The following is a 16,716-nucleotide window of genomic DNA, read 5'->3' as shown; positions in this document are numbered from 1 at the left end:
GGCATGCAGAGATGCTTAAAGGAACAGTTTCTAGTATTTCCTCAATTTTAACATGATGGAAAGTGAACTGGCTTTGGAAATAGGAATTCTGCATTCAAGTTTCAGCTTTGCAACAAACTTTTCCAGGAAAGGTAAAAGACGAGAAAGAAAAATACATTTCATTTCCTTTCATAAACCAACAACTAAAGCAGGATATAGGAAACAAATGTTGTGCCGGGCATTGGATGAAGCACTGGAAGGTTCTAGAAAAGATAATATTCAGACAGCCAATTCCTAGAGTTTGGGCTTTAGAATTAAGCAGCATCCACTCACTTGCATTTGGGTCACGGAAAAGAAGGGGATGGTAGGTGGATGGTGTTGAGTCTAGTTTGTGCTCACCCAAGTTTTTTTGTGCATTGTGTGATTCTTACTGTCAGAATCTACTCTGGGCCAAGCTTCTAATTTTTTTTTTTTTGTAATATTTGCCAGTATAGTGTCTCAAATGTTTTATTTATGTTGGCTTGGTTTCTTCTTTCTTTGAACAGCAGTAAACATTCACTTGCATTAACCCTAAAGAAGATGGTATTGGGGATTAATTTCCAGGAATTGCATATTGAATCCCTCTATGAATATCATTAATATTTGTAGTAATCTCTCTTTTCTTCTCTTTGGCTTCTCTGATTCTGAAAATGTGAAGAAAAACAAGATTAAGTGAGGTACCAAGCGTGGACGCTTCCTTTATTTCTTCTACAGAAAAAGGATTTCTAGGAGAGAAAAGAATTTATCCATTAGAAATAGAATTATTATTCTAGAGAGAGTGTGATGAGATTCTGTTTAAACATGCCACCTTTTCCCTTCAAAGAGAGGAAAAGGGTTTGATGGCTAGTGAGAAACAAGAACAAGAAATGAAATTCCCTTTATATTTCCTTTTTAAATAAATTAATTTGGACATAAAAGGGAGATTTCATAGTAACCAGGTAAAAAGAAGACACATAAATCTTATTTCATAACTGTGAATGTTCCAGTTCTAAGATAGAATAGACAGATGCCACCCTCTCCCTCCCAGTGAATGCAACTGTCTGCCGACTCTGAAATGCAAATGAGGAAGGGAAATTGAGGAAGGAATTGAGAATTCAAAGTACAGAAAATCTGGCAGCTAATCTGTATTTCTCTTTTCCTCCTATATTTCTCAGCCTATATTCAAAGGCAGTGCACATCTCAGAACTTTGCACAGAGTGCAGACAGAAAGACCTCCGAGGTAATCCCTTCTCTCTCTGGTCTATGGGAGAGGGGAGACCACAAAGAGTAGGGGAAATTCCCTGTTATTGTTTTTTCCTTTTCTCTTCAGTTCCTCTTATGGGAAGTACACAGCAGAGTGGGGATACTAAATCTCCAGTGTTCTAGCCAAAGGACCAAGAAGGGAGAGGAGGACTTGGACTTGGAACATGTTCACAAAGGAGCAAAGAAGAGAAGGCTTGAGAAAAGGGTCCCAAAAAATTGTGTATGAACTCATGGGCTCTCTCCTGAGGCCATGTATGCATGGATCTGACCTTAAACAAGTATACTGAAGCATTGGAGAAAAACCTACAGGGTAGATCACAACCTAGGTCTAACATTGGCCCCTGGGCTGCATACATGTTGGGACAGATACAAATAGCACTGCAAAGGCTTTGAAAACAACTAACATTGAAACCAATATCCACATAATTCAGTTTGAAACTTCTGGCTAAAACCTAACTTGGTTAAGTACTTACCGTAAAAATAACAACTATATTCTCCACAGGCTTTAAACAAGATCTGCATCTCATAGCATAATATTAACAATATTCAGTATACAATCAAAAAGTAATCAAGGTGCAAAGAACCAGAAGTCTGACAAACTCTCAAGGGAAAAGACAATCGACAGAAGCCAGCCCCAAATCTGCCATGATGTTAGACTTAAGAGACAAAGACTTTAAAGCATCTCTCCTAATCATTCTATAAAAACTAAGGGCAAACACTTCTGAAACAAATGGAAAGACAGAACGTCTCTGTAGAGACATGAGAGATATTTTTTAAACAATCATTTTTAGAACTGGAAATTATATAAGTGAAAAAACACAATAAACAAAATAAGAACATTCACTGGATGGGCTCAGTGTTGAAACTAACCAATCAGTGTCCTTGAAGGTAGAACCATAAAAATAATCTAATCTGATCAACAGAGAAAAAAATTGAAAAACAAAAGATGAACAACCCCTCAGATACCTGTGGGACAATATAACAAGGTCAAAATTTGGTGTCCTACAGGTGACAGAAAGGCAGGAGAAAGAGTGTGGGGTAGAAAAATATTGAAGAAATAAAGGTGGAAATCATCCCAAATTGGTAAAAGGTGTAAATTGAGAGATTTGAGAGGCTCAGCAAAACCCAACCAGAAAACACTCAAAGAACTGTATATCCAGATGTATTGTAATTAAACTGCTGAAAATCAAAGCTAAAGAAAACCTTAAAAACAGGCTAAAAAATGACATAGTATAAAGGAGAACAAGTTTTTGAATTATTACTGATTTCTTAGAGGCAGCTATAGAGACCAGAAGGTAATGGAACATTTTTTAAAGTGCTATGACAAAAGAATGAGCAACATAATATATACTGTGTAAACATTCCTTAGGATTAAAGACAAAATGAAGGCATCCTTATCTTCGCATGAAGGAAAACTAAGAAAAGTTTTCACCAGCATATCTAATATGAAAGAAATGCTAAAGCAAGTCCTTCAGAAAAAGGAAGTGATACCAAAAGGAAACTTGGAAATTTTAGAATGCAGGAAAAGTAACAGAAATTCTAAATATCTGGGTAGATATAATAGATTACCCGCCCCCATCTTAAATTCTTTAAAATATACATATCAGCAGAAAACAAAAATAGTATCATTGTGTGGCAGAATGTGTATGAATTACATATATGTAATTCTTTACAACTAGAATTTAAAAGAGTAAAGAGACATATGGTTTTAGGTTATCTACATTCCACTTGAAGTGGTAAATTATGAATTCTAAATAGATTCTGAAAAGTTTAATGCATATTGTAATCCCTAGAGCAGCTGCCCCCTAAATTACACAAAGATATTGTCCAAAAAAGAAAAAAACCCAATAAACAATACACCAAACAATGTTACTTTTATGGCACATTACTGTCATTTAAAAGTAAATAAGTACACACATGCACAGACCTTTGTGCGCCACAAGAATTTTAGGTTGAGGAAAAGTTCTATATCTTGAATATAATGATGGTTATATGGGTTATTATTCAAAACTCATTGAACTGTACTCTTAAATGGATGCATTTTATCGTATACTAATTATACCTCAATAAAGTTGATTTTACAAATAAAAGCAAGAGTACACACCAAGAAAAAGATAGCTGTGGCTCTAAACAGCACTTATTAATTTCAGCCACATGAAAAATAACACCTAAAATTATCATTTGTGAATTATTAGGTTACTCAAATTTTAGGCATAATTTCAACTATAAATATGTTATAGATTTTAGAAAAAAAACACATAATAAATTGTTTTGTACCCTCAGTAGAAGCTCCAAAATTGTTCTTTATCTTCCTTGAGTATGATTTCTTCTAGTTAGGAACGTTAGGTACATTCACAAGTGTTTGAGTGTCTATGAGTTGCGAAACACAATGTTTTGAGCGATCTACAAAGTATTAAAATTGGTGCTTACCTTAAGAAGCCTGCAATTAACTTGAGAGTCATGATATATGCACATTAGACATAAAAATAACAATTAAAATATTAAATAACAAATGAACTGAGTGGTATAGGCAGTAAGTATACAATAGCGTTGTTTAGGACAGTGGTCCCCAACCCCTGGGCCACGGACTGGTACCGGTCTGTGGCCTGTTAGGAACCGGGCCACACAGCAGGAGCTGAGTGGTGGGTGTCCGAGTGAAGCTTCACCTGTATTTACAGCCGCTCCCCATCGCTCCCATTACCACCTGAGCTCCGCCTCCTGTCAGATCAGTGGTGGCATTAGATTCTCATAGGAGCGTGAGGCCTCCTATGAACTGTGCATGCCAGGGATCTAGGTTGTGCACTCCTTATGAGAATCTGATGCCTGATGATCTGAGGTGGAGCTGAGGCGGTGGTGCTAGCGCTGGGGAGCAGCTGCAAATACAGGTTATCATTAGCAGAGAGGTTTGACTGCACAGAGACCATAATAAATCAATTGCTTGCAGACTCATATCAAAACCCTATCAGTGAGTGGCAAGCAAAAACAAGCTCAGGGCTCCCACTGATTCTGCATTATGGTGAGTTGTATAATAATCTTATTATATATTACAGTGTAATAATAATAGAAATAAAGTGCACAATAAATGAAATGCGCTTGAATCATCCCGAAACCATCCCCCAACCCCAGTCCGTGGAAAAATTGTCTTTCATGAAACCAGTCCCTGGTGCCAAAAAGGTTGGGGACCCCTAGTTTAGGAAGAAAAAATCAACAATCAGTGAGTTCAGAATGGCAGAACCAGAAAGCTCCATGGAGGTATGTGTAGACAGACCAAGTACCAAAGACTACATAGGGTGTTTTCAAGCTCTGGGAACAACTATGACTATGAGTGAGCATACAGAGTTTCCCAAAATGAAAGAAAAGGAAAGGTAGCTCACCTTTAGTTTAGCAAAGGGAATCAAAATGACATTCAATCCAGCTAAACCATATTCCCTGCGCTTAGAAATTGAAACACACATACCATTAACTAAAGGTGATGACAAAGAGCCAAAATAAATTCAAAATTTTTTTATTAGATTTTATTCTGTTACTTACTTTAGTACCTCAGGGACTGAAAAGAGAGTCTTTTTTTTAGTATTTCCTGGAAAAACAAAAACGAACAAACCCTGTTTTCTAATGCTACAATGCATAATGCAAGGGATGGAGATTATTTCAGGTTTCTTTTACTCTCGTGCACTACAAAACAATTTCACAATATTAGCAAATGAATAATTTATTTATTGTAAATGTACACACCTGTTCTTAGAGGGATGCTGACACTTTCATTTATTTGGGGAAAAAAGGTTTATAAAATAAATCTCCACGGGTATCTATAGACCATAGACTTTTTTATTGTTTTCTTAACTGACAAAATCTCTTCATCCATCAGCTTACTATAAAAAAATAACATAATATAATATTCCTTGTATGTAAAACTTTTAAAAAAGTAATGTAATAAGAATAAGGGGTAAAAACGGTTAAGAATTTCTGAGGAAGGACCTCCCCCCCCCAAAAAACTTCTTTACCATTTAGTTTCTAAACACATTGAGAAGTAAAACAGAGTGGCATGTTGAGACCAAAATACTACTTCTTTTACTTTAATGCTAAGTTAAAGGTCATAGCTTTGTTCTAAGAACTAAATGGACTCCTAACACCAAACCCCCAAATTAGGCAGACTTATCCATCCAGTGTCTGTCATGGTCAGAGGGAAGAGAAACTACCTCTGAAAAAAAACAACCTGTGTTTCTAGAGAGTAGCTAACTTCCGTTAATTCTAAGAGGAAGAGGTAGTAGATCTGAGCTGAGCAAATAAACAGCAGATCAGCCTATTTTTTCTTCCCAATTTTACCAATCAGATATGTCACTCCACTGCCCCAGGGTTGAGGTCAATAAAGGGGCAGTTAGATTCTGAGTTTCTTTCACAGGCAGGAAACATGAAGAGGGAGGATTAAGTGCTCCCCGTAAAATTCCCTCCCTTTTTTTCTTCAAAACCCTTTAAACTTTTTCAGAAAGCCTGTAGTCAAGCAGGAGTGCATCCTTTTAGGGAAAGGGGACCAGTGGTCTATAAGGAAAACGCTGACCCGACCTTCATTAGGCTGCCTCTCCCTTACCAACCACTGCTCTTTGGGAATCATCCTGGGACCACTGGTAGTCGTTTTAGATTTTGCTAGAATTAATGGGAACAATGCATTATCCAAATCAGCTGCAAGGCCACTCTGTACCCAAGAGTAAAAATCTGTTTCCTATTCAGTTTGCCATCCCAAATTACAACCAACTACTCTACCCACACAGTATTCCAGAAATTCTTCAGGGGCATTAAACACATTCAAATAATTAAAATATCCACAATATAGGGACATCTCAATGTGAATAACAAACACTCTCCCATTATCAAATTCCAAGGGAGAATGGTTAAATCCTCTTGCAAGTTAAAATCACCAAATATTAATATCCCTTAATATCTGGACTCAAATTATTTTGCCTATTTGAGTATAAAGTCCAAACCTCATCTTTTTCAGCAAAATCTTGGCCATGTGGAATTGAGGTTCTTTAAGCATTCTTAGAAAAGGAGCGTTATTCCTTTGGGATCACAAATTGCAATGTCAATTCGCTGATATATTTCAATTTTAAACATCCCAATGAATGAACAGGCATATATGACTATTAAGCACTGACCCCACAATCGCCATATTGAGAAAGGAAGCCACACCCAGGCCCTAGAGCCTTTAGGTCCGGCAAAACGATGTTCCCAGAACCCAGTACTTAGTGTTGAAAAGGCCAAAGTGAAAGGAAGTGGAGGGCTTGACACTTTCTGCCTCGCTGAGATGCCAGTCACTGGTCGATGCCAAAATGTCTAGAATCCCAAACCGGGGAACATAAAAATGATTGGAGAGGCCAAAGGTCCCCGCAGACAGCTGTCCTCGGGAGTGGACGCTGCTGCCACCATGAATGCACGTCCCCGCCGGGGCTCCGACGCGCCACCCCCCGCCCGTCAGCAGGAGCCGTACCGTCACTGTGCCTGTCCACGACCTACTACTTGGACCGCGACGCTGTGGCTTTGAAGAACTTTGCCAGCATTTTCTTCACCAGCCCTAGGAGGTGAGAGAACATGCTGAAAAACGGTTTAAACTGTAGATCAAGAAGGTGGCCGAATCTTCCTTCAGGTTAGGGAGGAGCCAGAGCACGGAGACTGGGACGGAGTCCGCCTCACACTTAGAAACTAGTGTGAATCAGTCACTACTGGAACTGCATAAACTGGCCACCGACAAAAACGACGCCTACACGTGTGACTTGTTGGAGATTCATGACCTGAAAGAGCAGGTAGGTGAAAGCCAGCAAAGAATTGGGTGGCCTTGTAACCAACCTGCACAAGACAGGAGCTCCCCCTCCCTGCCACCCTCCGGTCCCGGCTGGTCCCCCCCGCCCCCGGCCCAGCCCCTGCCTCCACCCTGGAACGTGGCTTGGCTGTGTCCGTGACAAGGGCACCCTGAAAGACAGTGATGTCTAGAGCTAAGCCTAGAGTGGCTTCCCCATAGCCATGGGGTGACCCACCGTGGTCACCAATGCAGTGCGTGTTTTTCAGGTTTACATTCTCCCTTTCTGTAAGTTGTAAGAACATCCACTTATGTTCTGTCATTTGTACCATTCCTTCAAATGAAATAATTTAATACCCCTCCTCCCTCCCCAGTGAATGTAGAAAAATCTCCCAGAATGTGATTTATTTTGCCTCTCTCTATATACCATATTTGGGGGCATGAGGAGCCCATCTTTCCCTAAAAATATGCAGTATACATTTCTTAAATTTCTTAATGTCCTCTTAGAGCCACATGATTTTTGAATTCTGGTACTTGAGTAAGTGTGAACTAAATCTATTGACATACTGTTTTTTAATTTATTACTATTGTTTTTTCTGTTCTTTTTTTTTTCCTTTGCAGTTATTGTCACTACCTCTTGGGATTGACACTTAAACCTAAGACTTTCACCATATCTTCACATTTGGCTTAACTGCAAATCACTCTAAGCAAATTACTCTGTATAGAAATTATAGAAGCTTGTGTGTAGGAAAGTGGTTATCAAAGTACAGTCCCCAGACCACCAGCATCAGTATCACTGGGAATTTTCTAGAAATGCAAATTATTGGGCTAACAGGAACATCTGAATCAGAAATTTTGAAGATGAAGCCTAACAATCTGTATGCTAACAAGTCCTACAGGTAATTCTGGCGCAAGCTCAAGTTTGAGAATCACTGCCCTCTTCTCGGTGGGGTTGGCAAACTTTTCTATAAAAAGCCAGTGAGCCATATGATCTCACCATGCTACTTAACTCTGGCAATGTGGAGAGAAAGGCATCTTGGACTAATGGGTGTGGCTGTGTCCCAATAAAACTTTATTTATAAAATTAGCTGGCAGCATGATTTGGCCGGTTGGGTATAGTGTGATAACCCTGCCCTAGAGGATTAGAAAAGATCAAGACTTCTGCCTTGTGTCCCTCAAGACACTATCTTTCTTCTACTTTTCAATTCCATATACTTGTGAAACATGTTCTCTCAGGGCACAGGCATGCCATGCATAACAATTGCATCATCTTGAAATATATCCACTAACTCCTTGAGAATTATTCATTCTTATGTATATGAAAAAGCTGCATTAAATATAAAATTAATTCCTCCAACAGCAACTCCTTGGCCCTGAATAGATGATAAAATTTGGAGCAGTCATCTGGCAATGCCTATCCGGCTGGCACTAAGACTTTAAACTAGCTTCTGTGAACTGTAAATCAGAGAACTATAGAAACTTGTCTTCCTTAATGTTTAAATGCAGCAAATATTTTACACCCACCAATACCAAGGAAACATGTAAAGATTCTGTTTTTCCTATAACATAATCTTTTCTATTATGAACAGCCCAGCCTACGAATTAAACTGTGGTCACACACAGCTATTAGAAGCCCATCCAGGCCACTTGTAGCATAGCTGAGAAGCTTTGCCCAGTCAGCTTTGTGATTCCCATGTACCTTTGCTGAGGATATCCATGTGCGCCATGTACCTCTGCTGGGATTCTCTTGCTTTTGTCAGGACCTTTTGTGTCCTTGCTGAAGGCCTGCACAGCTTTATAAAATTAAGCCAGCCATTGTTTTGATGAACAGAAGCTTTCATTTTGATTGTTAACATTTCATCAATTTTTTTTTCTTTTCCTAGTTATTACTCTCTGCTTTATTTAAGAAACCTTTCTTAACCACATGCCATGAAAGTATTCTCTTATGTTTGCTCCCTGAAGGTTAATACTTTTAACTTATTCATTTGGGTCACTGATCCATCCCAAATTAGTGTTTTTGTATGGTGTAAGGTAGACATCACAAGGATATAGATATGTAATTGTTCAAGTATCATTTGTTGAAGAGGCTTTCCTTCCCTTTCCCCATTAAATCATTTTCACACCTTTGCCTAAAATCAATTATTGGATTCATGTAAATTTATTTTTTGCTTCCCCATTCTGTTCCATTTATCTCTTTGTTTATTTTTACATCAACAATATGCTATCTTAATTAGCATAGTTTTATAATAATTCTTGAAATCAGGTAATGTAGATCCTCTAACTTTGATCTTTATTTTCAAGCTTTTTTTTGATTATACAAGTCCTTTACATTTCAGTATATATTTTCAGAATTAGCTTGTCCATTTCTACCAAAAGAAAAAAAATGGTCTGGGTTTCTGACTGAGATTTAATAATATCTGTAAATCAATTTGGAGAATATTAACGTTTTATCAATTTTGAGTCTTGCAAACCATAAATGTGGTAAAACTTTCCATTTATTTCCATTTTATTTAATATCTCTTAGAAGCAATGTTTTGCAGTTTTCAGTGAAGTTTGCACAACTTAGATTAAATTTATCCTTGCATATTTTATGATTTTCCATGCTGCTGTAAATCATATTGATTCATCATTTTAACTGTTTGTGACTCATATATAAAAAGCCAACTGATCTTTGCATATTGACATTTATTCCTTAAACTTGTTAAATTCATTTATTAGTTCTAGTAGTTTTTTCTCTCTCTCTTTTTTTTTTTTGGTAGATTACTTAAGATTTTCTACAGAGACAATCATGTTGTCAGCATATAGAATTGGTTTTATTTCTCCCTTTCTCATCTCTATGCCTTCCATTTATTTTACCTGCCTTGTACCACCAGTACAATGATGAATAAAAGTGACAGTGGCCAGTCTTTCTTGTTTCCAAATTTTCCAATTTTAAAGTAAAAACTTTACATTTTTCACCATTAAATTTGATGTTAACTCTAAGTTTTCCATAGATGCCTTATTTCATTTTGTGGAAATTCACTTACATTTGTAGTTTGTTGAGAGTTTGTATCATAAAGTGCATCTATTGAGATAATCTTTATTTTATGTTAAATAAATACTTCCCTTAGAATAGATGTGAGGAAAAGAAATTCAGCTTTATTATTTGTCTGCCATATTTTGGTAGGTTTTATTTTTTTCTACATTGAGTTTTGGGATCTCTTGCATTTAAATGGAACTGGTTGGATAAATTAAAAGTTTGAGATTTGGAGTAGCCAAAGAAAATTAGAATGAGAAAGCAAAGTAGTGAAATATTGACAGTTTAAATGGAACAAATGACTAATCTTTGAAACAACCTATATTTTCAATGTCAATTGAAGTCACCAATAGTCAGTCATTCCTTCCTTCCTTCCTTCATTTATTTCCTCAAGAAAAATCTATCAGATACTTACTACATTTTAGGAATAAATAAATGTATTTGCACATTCATATATATACACATAGAGAAAAGATTGGCAGAATGTGCATCAAAAGGATAACAATAGCTATCACTAGGTAGTATGATTGGGGATGGCTTATTTTCTTCTCTAAATAATTGTATGTTGTGAATTCTATTCAAAGGATGTCTTAATTCTTTACAACTTGAAGAAAGTTATTATTTTTAAATTATTCTGAGATGAAGATAATACAGCCTGTGAATCTTAACAATACTCACCTGTGACAGCAGTGCATATGGTAAGAGCCTGGCAAATTGCCATGTGCGAATGCATAGTCTCTTTAGTCCCTAGTTCAGTGTCATCAGGAGCAACATCCGTCATGTTTGTGCTGGAGATTACACAATAGTTTTATTTTAGCTTTATACCATTATATCCATAGTAAATTAAATGTTCAGCATATGACAAAAACAGAATGAAAGGAAGTATCTGTTTCTAATGCCCAAGCTCAGTTTCACTACATATTTATCAATAAATGTATCTAATTTTATACATCCCTGAGGCAAATGGACTTTCAGTAGGAAAAACCACAATGCTCATTTACTAATGTCTGACTTTTCTAAACAGATTGTTCTTTATTCCTTAGAGCCCTACTCAGCAGTTCAGTCTGTTGGATCTAATGGTAGTATCAGAAGCACCAAAAACATGTGGCAACTATTCATTCCTTCAGCAAGGAGTTAATAATTTCCTGGCAATATTCTAAGCATCGTGGATATACTAGTGAACAGCATAGACAAGACTCTTGCTTCCACAGTTACCATTCTAGTAAAAAGGGGGAGCTAGAAAATAAGCAAAGGAGTAAATGGCAGTGCACTATAAGTGCTAAAAAGAAAATTAAACACTTGCCAGAAAGTACTGTCCACTCAAGACGGGGTGATCAGGAAAGGCATATGTGGTGAAATTTAAGCTCAATGAAAAGATTCAAGCATGGAAAAATCTGGGTGAGGGTATCATAGATGAAAGAAACATTAAGTACATAGGCACTGAGGTGGGAAGGAGCTCAGTGTGTCAAGACACAGAAAGGCTGGTGAGGTTTTAAAAGATAAAGGACAGGAAAGAACAGGATGAAATGTGGTTTAAGAGTCAGACAAGGGTGACCCCTAAATGAATTCTGAAATTGCTACAGATCATGACAAATCTCTCATTTCCCTTTCTAGCTTTTAAGATTCTTTAAGGAAGTGATCTCTCTCACACCTTCTAAACATAAATGTAACGCTAATTCTGGGAATAATTTTACAATGGTACAAAAAACGACAAAGGGTTATATTAATTCTAAGGTGACTTAGAAATAAAGAGCAAATGATATTTGAGATTCCATATGTTTGTTTCATTTCTCTCCACTCTCAGTTTTAGACTGCACTCTACTGGATCATGAATGTGAGTTTTTGAACTTCTATACCTTCAATTTCCTCATCAGTTAAACATAGATAGTAATCCCTGTAATAGCAACTGGACAGCCATGGTGTGAGAGATTTTAGTGAGATAATGGATGTGAAAGAACTTTAAAGAGCAGGAAGCACTAAGACTAGAGTGAGGAAATGGAATTTAAGTGGAAAACGCTAATCTATAAAAGACCAGCAAAACAGGAACTAGGGTTCTTTCCCTTTCCCATTGTTAGGAGACTGTTCAAGCTATCAGTGAAGTCACCACATGTATTAGTTTCCTATTGCTGCCACAACAGATTACCACAAGTTTGGTGGCTTAAAACAATGCAACACCAATTTATTTTCTAATAATTCTGGAGGTTAGAAGTCAGAAATGAATCTCACCAAGCTAAAATCACTGCATTGACAGGGCTGCATTCCTTCTGGAGGCCTTAAGGGGGAAGTTATTTCTCTTCCTTTTCCAGCTCGTAGAGGCTGCCTGCCTTCCTTGACTCATGGGGCTATTCCTCCATCTTCAAAGCAAGCAACATTGGGCTGAGTCTTTCCCACGCTACCATCTCTCTGGTATCCTCTCTTCTATTTATAACTGTTCTTGTGAGGACATTTGACCCACCCAGATAATCCAGGATCAACTTTCCATCTCAAGATCAGCTGATTAGCAACCTTAATTCTAGCTCCAATACTAATTCCTTCTTGCCCTGTAATCTATTTGCAGTTTTTGGGATAAGGATGTAGATATCTTTGGGGGACCATTATTCTGCATGTCACACCACCCTAGAATGGTTTATTAAGGAATTCTTAACTAGGCAATCATAGATAACATACTGAGGGTTTTAAAGTGGGAGTGAGAGTGTAGCTAGAGTTTTGGTGCTTAAGGCAAGAGAATATTTGTTGTAAGTCTGACACATTCACACAAGGAAAGACTATGTCTCAAGGTGAAAAGGAAACAGGTGCACATGGGTTCTAGCTCAATCTATAAAAGAATAGCACAAACCTTCTAGTGCTTAGGCCCTCCTAAGAAAGGACATATAAAGTGAGAATAGAAAAACCTGGATTCCACCAATGAGAGGTTTATTTTTACAGCATTTTCGGTACAAGATTCTTTTAGACAATTGCCCTCTAGCTTGAACTCAGTCAAGCTCTTTTGTTTTTGTAAATATCTTATTTCATCAAGAATTCTTTCTGCTGGCTTTTATTTAATAGTTCATTGAAAGAAAATTATTTTGGACCAAAATATCTACAGTTGCTTTGCCTATGTTAACATGTAGTCATGACAAATAAAAAATTCTCTAATGACAAACTGTGACAGACCAGGAACTTAAGTGTAACATATGGTCTATGAATAACTAAAATTTATTAAAATCATCAGCATCAAATATTAATCATGAGCACACTACCCACAGGGCTGTCTATATTAGGCAATGAAGACAAATAGTTATGAGATATGGTTTCTGCTCTTAAAGGCCTGACAAGCTCTTTGGGGTGACCAGATCCATGCATAAAACGGCAGGTAAAAACTCAGGGCAAAATGCCAAGAGAGTGGTTGAGGCAATGAGTGCTACAGAATTTCAGAGAAGGAAAAGAATAACTGAAAGAGAGAACATTTATTGCAGGCTTCATGGAGCTTGAATTCAGTTTGTCTTATGCAAGTATAGAGAAGCAAATAGATCATTCCAGACAAGGAGGGTACAGTTATAGGAGCAAAGTTGCATAGGTAAAATCATACATGACTTTTCTGAGGGACAGTGAGAAATCTATCTTGACTGGCATAGGTGATATGTGTAGAGAATAGAAGGAAGTACTTGAACCTGGACTGCACAAAGCTCTGTATCAAGGTGATTAGGTTGATCCTTAAGCTTAGGCAAGAGGAGAGAGTTTTCATTAAAGGGATATCAGTGTGAAGAACCAGTTCAGGAAAAAACTAGCAGAATGCATGAGTGATAGAGTATTATTTAGTGCTGTGTCTCTGATTATATCAGTATCCGTATCATTATCTCTATCTCTACTTCTATATCTATACCTGCGTCTGTACCTACAAACAGACATGTATTTGTATAATTTTACCTATTTCCCACATTAAATAATAGCCCATTTGGTCCAAAGGACGATGCTGTTTTGTTTTTATGAAGCTGAACCATGGCAACAATGAGGTAATAAAATAAAACATTAGCCTTCAGTGTGTTTGTGTATTGTGTAATATTGCTGCAGTTGAAAACTGTAAAAGCAATGCCTTCTTAAGCTGACTGCTTTCCTGAAGAAAACAAATACTTCTCCAGTGAATACATTTCAGTGAACACCTGTCTCCTGGGAACAAGCAGAAAAACCATATCCTTAGTACCAGGTTTCAATTGGCTACCTGACACACTCGAATCCTCTGAATTTATGCCCCTCGCCATCTTCCTAATGCTGTTGCAGTTGTGTGGGTATGTGAGTGTGGGCTTTAATACCACAAAAATGCCTTCAGCTCTGGTGGTTTGGCTCCAGAAAAGTAAGGAACATGGCTCAAAGAAATGAACTCAGTAAGAATCAAGCTAACACTCAAAGTGGTTGAAAACACAACCTGAAAGTTAATGGATATTGTGAACAAACAAACAGACAATGAAAAAAACTAAAGCATTTCCATTGCCTCTGAGTTTGTCTTTGCCTTCAAATTGGAGGACAATTATTTTTTTCTTACATGTAGTTCCTCTCACCAGTACTGACAGCAAAATATATACACAAAATTAAAGGAACAGCAAGTGCACTAATGAAAATATTATAATAAGAGACATTTCATTTACAGTTCAAAACAAAAGTTCTTATGCTTTGCACTTGTAGATAAAATATAGATTTTTAAATAGTCTACACAGGTTATTTTCTATATGCCTAAAATCAGCAAAATAGACCTATGGGTTACAGTGAAGATTTCATCAGCTTTCATTTATGAATGAGAAAAACATTCACAAAGAGACTCAATGACTCACCAAGTTCATGCAGTCATTTAATAAAATTATATTAAAACAAGTAAGCACACCAGACTGTGAATTTTAACATATCTCTGTAGGATTACTTTCTCAGTCCCTTTCTAGCCAGGAAATGTTCTAACTTAACCTCACCAAATCTCAGTTTCTTCATATCTAAAGTGGGAATAATACCTAACATATAAATTTTGGTGAAGATTTAATGAAATAAGGAATTCAAAGTTTCCAGCACAGTATCAGGCACCTAATGATCCCTCAGTTTATGAAGATATTTTGGTTTGCTGTTACTGCATAACAGAATACCCCAAATCCAGTAACTTACAATAACAAAAACCACTTTTTATTCCTCAGGAGTCTGTAGGGTGACTGTGATCACCTGGGTGCTTCTGCGTCAGTCTCCCCAAGCTTTGGCTGTTTGGAAAGTCCAAGATTGCTTGCTCGCTTGACTGGCAGGTAATGTTGGTGTGTTAGCTCGGAGCTGTTCTGGGGCCGTCAATCAGATCACCTCGGCTCCCCTCCATGTGATCTCTCTGTGTGATCTGGGCTTCTCTCTGCATGTTGAGAGAGAAGATATTCAGGGTGTACAAAAGCAGAGGCTGAAGATATCTGAAGTTAAACAAAATCATTTCATTCACATTTTATTGGTCAAATAAAGTAATAAGATCAGCCAGATTCAACAGGAGGAAAGAATAAACTATACCTCCTACTGAGAGGTGTGGCAAACAATTTATAGTCACTTTTAATTTACCATAGTTCTCCCTCTGGCTACAAATTATTTACATCTTTCCCACAGGCAAAAATACATATGCCCCATATTAATTGCCTAGGCCTGCCATAAAAAATACCACAAACTGGGTGGCTTAACACAGCAGGAATTTATTGTCTCACAGTAGTTCTGGAGACGAGAAGCAAAAAGTCAAGGTGTCAGCAGGACCATGCTGCTTCTGAAACCTTAGGAGGAGTACCCTTTATTGCCTCTTCTAGCTCTTGGAGTTTGCTAGAAATCCTTGGTGTTCCTTGGCTTGCAGATGCTTCACTATAATCTCTGTCTCAATCATCTCATGGACATTTTCTCCCTGTTGTGTCTCTTCATACCAGTTACATTGGATAAAGGCCCACCCACCCTCTTCATACCAGTTACATTGGATAAGGGCCCACCCACCCTACTCCACTGTGACCTCATCTTAACTAATTTCATTTACAACAAACTTATTTCCAAACAAGGTCATATTTCTGAGGTACTGGTGGTTAGGACTTCAACATATCTTTGGGAGGACACGATACAACCCATAACACACCCCTGCGTATAATAAAACATTGCCTCCAATGTCTGATTCCATTTCAACATCAGACTCAAGCTCAACATAGAGGATTATATATATCAGGTCCAGATTCCTGTGGTTTGTGTCCTTAGGTGCCATTCCACCAATATGGTTCTACTCATTCTGAAGACCTGGAAACTAAATGGATATGTTATTCCACCCACACATTCCTAACATATTCAGTACACAGTAAGCAGATGGGGAAAGGATAACCACAACAGACACTCCTGTTCAAATAAGGGAAGGAAATTCCCTGGCGGTCCAGTGGTTAGGACTCCGTGCTTTTGTTGCCAAGGGTCTGGCAGTTCTATCCCTGGTCAGGGAACAAAGATCCCACAAGCTGTGCGGGGCAACCAAAAAAAAAAAAAAAAACGAAAATGGGAGGCCCAGAGTAGTCACTAGGTCACATCAATTGTGAAATTAACTGGGCATTTGCCATCATTCTCTCCTGCGTTGGGGACGGGAAATGTTCCTCAGTTGGGGTCTGTTTTGTTCACTAAGGGTATTTTTCACTGGTTCTTGGCTCCA

General features: G+C 37.7%; 1 long non-coding RNA gene across 2 annotated transcripts; it reads right to left on the bottom strand.

Annotated features, from left to right (window-relative positions):
- Positions 1-1,031: 1,031 nt before the first annotated feature.
- Positions 1,032-15,966, bottom strand: LOC309643551. 2 transcript variants are annotated; one of them, XR_014253817.1, is made up of 3 exons: positions 15,189-15,966; positions 10,743-10,852; positions 1,032-7,043 (listed from the first exon to the last, which is right to left on the bottom strand). It is a non-coding gene; the product is annotated as an uncharacterized lncRNA (long non-coding RNA). The 2 variants fall into 2 exon arrangements; XR_014253816.1 differs by having other exon boundaries at positions 10,743-15,966.
- Between the last annotated feature and the right edge of the window lie 750 nt (positions 15,967-16,716).

Source organism: Balaenoptera physalus (assembly GCF_965194825.1).
Source record: "Balaenoptera physalus genome assembly, chromosome: 15".
In the NCBI taxonomy this organism is placed as follows: domain Eukaryota; kingdom Metazoa; phylum Chordata; class Mammalia; order Artiodactyla; family Balaenopteridae; genus Balaenoptera; species Balaenoptera physalus.
This window is presented reverse-complemented; position numbering and strand designations above follow the sequence as displayed.